Source organism: Calypte anna, chromosome 5A (genome assembly GCF_003957555.1).
Source record: "Calypte anna isolate BGI_N300 chromosome 5A, bCalAnn1_v1.p, whole genome shotgun sequence".
In the NCBI taxonomy this organism is placed as follows: domain Eukaryota; kingdom Metazoa; phylum Chordata; class Aves; order Apodiformes; family Trochilidae; genus Calypte; species Calypte anna.
In genome coordinates, this window is record NC_044251.1 from 26,413,328 (window position 1) to 26,419,327 (window position 6,000).

The window sequence follows — 6,000 nt, forward strand, 5'->3', positions numbered from 1 at the left end:
GACTGAAGGTTCCATTTCTCCCTGACTTTTACACCAGGGTTCTTGTAGACAGTTTAAGTGAAATTGTAATGGGACAGATGACCTCAAAAAGAGTAAGGAAGCATTTTTCTCCTTTCCATTCTTTAATCACAGAAAACATAGAATACTTCATTCTGTCTTCTCTGGGAACAGCAACAGTACAAAATGAAATTGAGTCATATGATTTTACCACAAGTATTTTCTTTGGAGTTGTCAGTTTCACAGGTGAGGCTGTCTATGAAGTTTTGGAGTACGCATCTCCACAAGTCTATAAGCACATAGTTCAAAACCATGGATATTTTTTTCCCTTCCAAGAGCAAGTAACTATAAAAGTTGCAACACTGAAGAGATCTGGAGCCTGTTGAGATAAGAAGTTTCAGGCATGAACACAGCAGAGTAAAGATTTGGCAGTCTGGGTTACGTTGTAAGCCAAGAAACTGAGCACAAGGTGCCATGGGATTCTGCCCATGCAATTGCTGTATGTAAGGCAGTCTGCTAATGTATTTAAGAATTGTGTTCACGTTGCCACTGTCGTCCAGATAGCTAATTTAAGATCTAGAAGAGGATTTATTTGCATGTGCTTCTTTCATACCTAGAGCAAAAAAAAATCAGCTTGTTCCTAGATGTTGAAGTAACTTGAATCTATGCAAGTGAATTTTCTAAGATTCCTGCAGAAAAGAATGCAGTTTAGCTTATTTGAACTAACTCCTCTAAGGCTTCTCCTTTATTTTGCAAATTTTCCCCTTATCTATGTGCATTTCCTGGCATGGCAGCCAAATGTTAAGAAAATTATAATAAAACATAAGCTAAATGACAGCATTATGAAGGCAATGCTTTTTTTTCATATAATATCTATAGTAGCCTAGGAATGAGGCTGAACTGAAATTCCCAGTATAAGCTCGTAGCCCAAACTGTAAAAGGCTTGCATATATGTGTGTGCTTTATATTAGCACTAAAAAAATCTGAATATATGTACCTTGCATAGTAATTTTTCATGTGTTCACTCTTTTTACTGCTGTGTAAAACAGGAGTAAAACTTTTTTACCATTCTACTCCTCCCAATTTTCAGAATTATTTGCTTCTTAATGACTTGATAGCAGATTGGTTTTATGGTAAAAATATTTAAGTACCATGTCATGTCCTAGAGATAGAACTAACAGAAGTTTCTCTAGTAGGAAAAGGGATGACAATTTCATTAAGCTATTTTAGAAGCCCAGGTCTACCTTGCACTTTGTGGTTATCACCATGCAACAGGTCATGGTCATCTGATATATCTCAGTGACAATAGAAAAATATCTGATCATTCTGCTTCAAAGACACTTCCCTCTTCTTCAACCTACAGGAGTTAGCTTTGTTTCAGCTTTACCAGTGCAGCACAAAGTGTAACAATTCCATTTCCAGCAAAAATGTAAGAGCAAGACAAATACACTTTTTAATATTAAAAGAACACCTGTGTACCACCATTAAGCATATAATCAGACACTTATTATATTTGCACAATTATCCCCAAAGCAGCACTACTTTAAGCATGCATTTTGTTAAAATAGCTTTGATCTATAATAGCTCTAATATTCTGAGGATATGTCACAAAGCTGCAAGGTAATTTGCAGATATTCTGCTTTTTGACAAGCTGATTTAGACACCTTGCTAACACTTCCTCTAATAAAGCACCACAGTGCGGGTGGTTCCCTGGTGTATTTAAGGCATTTCTCTTTTGTTGTCACTAGTGATTATTTTGATTAATCTTTTCTGAGAACATAATCTTCCAGTCCACTTTACCTCACTCTTCTTGGGGAAGAGAATTAAATTTGACATTGTGCAGTAATGGGTTACATTCATACTTGAACAAAATGTGTATTAAGTGCTTTGCATTTACATCATACTTACTGGTGTTTCTCTGGAGTGTCCTGAGCTCATATTTAGTAAGGTATCATTCAAGACAACAAATGGATCCATCTGAGAGAAGTAGAAATCAGATCAAACTCCAGTTCTAGTAGGCATACTGATTGTGGACTATGGGCTGGGAAACCAGACAAAAGTTCTGGGTGCTGGGCTGTAGGGAGAGAAGAAAATCCTCAGGGATTAAAAGTAAAGGTCATACCTGCAAGGATCAGAACTCAAAGCAGCCAAGTGGCTTTGTGCTAATCATTATGCTGGTGCAAATGCTGTGGGGCCCCTGGTTAAATATTCTTAGGACTTTTCAGGCCTGTTCTGTTCTGAATATAAACCAAGCAAAATTCAAAACTGCATTTATTAATGAAGTGCCTAGAAGCCAATGAGCTATAGAAACTACTTTTTTCTCCAGCAGCCTGCACTGTGTTTGCTTATCAAAATAATTCCCTGCAATTTCTGTGCACAAAGTGGAACAGCTACATCTCTTCCTGACAAGACTCAGAAATCTCATCAATCTCAAGTGGTTCAACTGAATACTTTCTTGGCAAAAATTATACGAATCTAGAGAAAAATACACAATGGTGTCTTGAGTCTTCAGAGAGAAACCTGGCTCCGATGATTACAAAATGGAGCCCATAAAGGGAGGAAGATAATTCCATCTCTCACTAAATCACTCATTCGTGTTCTGTCGTCCTCAGATAAAGAAAAGGAAACAGTGGCTTTCCATTTGCTTATGGATGTCCCAGTAACTAACTGGACTCTTCTAGTATACAATCATGTAGAGGAAGCTCTTCAGTGACTAATGAGGGCTAAAGTGCCCTCATTAGTTAACAGAGGCTACTTGGAACTGCAAGTTTAAAAATCTGTTTTACTGAACAATGATATTTATTCTCTGATGTCACTTGGAGACACTTTTTTTCTGCTAAATGTGATGAAGCAAGACCTAAACAAACCTTCCCTGGCCTTGTCAGCTATATATTAGATCTGCAAAAGCCTTTTAGTGAAGCTCTGTTATCACCAGCTTACTTCTGATCCTTTCTCTATCCCTCCCTGTATGGACTTTGAAGTCACTATGCCTGACACCGAGACTTTGGGTGTTACACTGCTTTCATTTGCCATGCGCAGCCTTCAACCCCACCAACTTTTGAATGGTGCTGTTCAGATGGATGCTAATGTCTTACTTTGGGATTTTTTAATGGCTTGAGTGTAACATTTTAAACACCTACACAAAGTGCAGAGAGAAAAGCCATAGAGAATAAGACCAGTATTACTAAAATTGGGATGCTTCTGTGGAAAAGGTTCCAGATAAAATCTCCCCAAGACCTTAAGCACCTTAAGTATATATTCACCACCTGTACTCTCACCTTATGATATTTTAGCTGGCCCAGAAAACTGTTGCTGATTTACCTGTTTCCTGTATCCTTCCAAATTTACAAGGAGACCACATTTTTCATTTCTAATAAATTATTATTCTCTTTTGCACCTATAAAAACACTTGTGTCGCTTTCAGCTAAACATTCTGCAGATTTGGTAGAAAAGTAATAATTTTTCTTATAAGGCAAGATGACACATGATACTACTTTAATAAGCTTATAACAGCACTACTAAAAAAGAACAAAGAACTTTCATTTTCTTCTGATAAATCATCCTTCATATAAGAAAATGCCTAAGTTTAATGAACTCTGACTAAATTATTAATAATTTCAAGGTGTCTGTCTGCCCTGTGGATTTTAGTTACTGATTTCCAGTTTCTCATAGTATAATAGATGTAGATCCTTCACCCAAACGACAGTTTTACTGCTTTGAAACAGTAATTTCTGCAAGTTCCAATTCGGCCCCATCTCAGCGCACTTAGACCTTAAATTAATATTATGGTAGGAGTGAAACCATTAGACACAAGTGTAAGGGGAAGCAGCAGTATACTAATTTATGGAAACTTGTAAGTGGCAAGGGAAAACTGGAACATAATTTCGATATTATGTGGTTTGGTTCCCTGGAGACAGTTGACACCTCAGCATTTTAGACTGCAAAGAAGAATCCTCCTGTAAGGCTGTGAAGAGGGCTTTCAGTGCACTGCTGAGCTGCCCAGTGCCCCATGGGGGCTGAGGCTATTATGCAATATATTCAGCTTAAAAACTATTCCTTGCCTTACAAACCTGTATAGGAGAGCCTACATGTGTAGCAGTAGGATATGGTTCTGCACACAGGGAAAGGGTTCAGGTGACCCATTCAGAGGCATGTGGAAGTGTTTATTGCTCCCGAAGGAAACCCGACCTAGCAGCAACAGAGCAAAAGCCAAGGTCTTTTTGTCCTCCCCAGTGTTACTCCAGAGTAGTAAAAAACCCAAAGAGGTAACTTCTAAGCACTGTCAAGAAATACAGAATGTGTACACACATACACACTGCATGAGTAGTTTATGGGCTGAGAGGCTGACACTGTAGCATGAGACACTCCAAGGCAGCCCAGCACTGCTTTGGAAATGGTGCCTGGCACAGGCACTCACTGTGTTGGTGTGGTCCAGCTAGTCTGCCATCAGCACTTGGTTCCAAACAAGTTTGTTAGCTTTGGCTCTTGTTCCAAAAAGTTCTTGGTAAAAATACTTGTAGTTCAATATTGCATTATTGTTCTGTGATATAAAGTCTCCTTATATTACTACCCTAAATACACATACAATTCCAAGTTTTGCTCATGGGTGATGAAGTTGCCAGATGACTACTGTAAATTGAAATGGAGAATTCAAGCTCATGTGACAGTTCCTGGAAAAGACGTCCTGTTATATGTCTGAGCCTCAGAAAATGTATCATGAGTGTTTACCACTTCAGCTTTCCAGTTTTAACATGAGGGAAGGGGGAGTTTTTGGCACATGCTCATTAAAATTTAATCCCATGTTTGCACTATGTCAGTTCACTGTAGGCAAAATTATGAATAAGAAGTGTTAATGAGCATCATTAATGTTACAGGCTGTTACTCTGGACATAGCTCCTTAATTTTCCACCAGGGCTTCCCAAATTGTCTTTGCTGCTCACCATCACAAAACAGAGTTCTGCAGTGCAGGGCAAGCTATGTACCAACGTGAAGTTTTCTGCACACTATGTTACATGCAGAATTAATGTGCAGAATTAAATTGTGCCAGGGTACTGTTAGATAATCTTATTCAATTTAAAGATATTTGGCTTGGTTCCAAACCCCTAAGTTTAAGGAATTTTGTAAAATATTAGCTGTTTTTGAAGCTGGATGGAGGAAAATTAGATTGAAAATTTATTCCATTTTATCAGCAAGCTGCTGAGAGGCTTGCAATCATTGATAATGACCTAGTCATTCATCTGATTACCATAATCACTCCTGACATCTGATGCACACATTTTTTGTATTCCAAGAAAAGTAAAAAACTGCAGTCTTAGAATTATATCTGCAGCCGAGTTTGAGCAACAGCTATCTTTGCCCTCAGTAAGACAGAAAGCCTCATGATGCTGTCTGCAGGGAGCTTGGGGTAAGTGAGCAGCAGTCTGACTCCTCTCAATGCCTCTGACTTCAGCTCCTGGCTGCTTGACCCTCATGATCCCTCACATTTATTCTGAGTATGACTGGCATGGGATGGAATACTCCATTTGGTCAATTTTGGTCACCAGACTTGTCTGCTTCTCCCTAAAGGAGGGTTTCAGGCTTGACCTCTTCACTCCTTTTCTCTTTCTGGAGCATAAGATGTTCCTTAGAACCGAGCAGTGTCCTTGGTTCTGCACACCAGTCTCTGGCTGTAACTATAAACATCGAGCATTACCAGTCCCTCAGTCCCAGAAGCAGACACTGACTGAGAAACTTGCTGTTCAGCAAGTGCACATACTTACAAGAGACTGACCTGAAAGCAAAATTACAAGGCAGAAAATCAGTTCTATCCTGGCCCAAGGAAAGCAAGAAGCACTAGGAGTGTTATCTCTGAACAGAATGATAGCCCACACTTTCCTATTTACAAGTAAATCAGACAGCCTTGATGAGATGAAGATTAGATTAGTAAAAGCACTAAAGAATCAAACCAAAATGGGATTAATCACTTGTACATAGTAAAGCAGGTGTGTTTTATAAAATGAGATT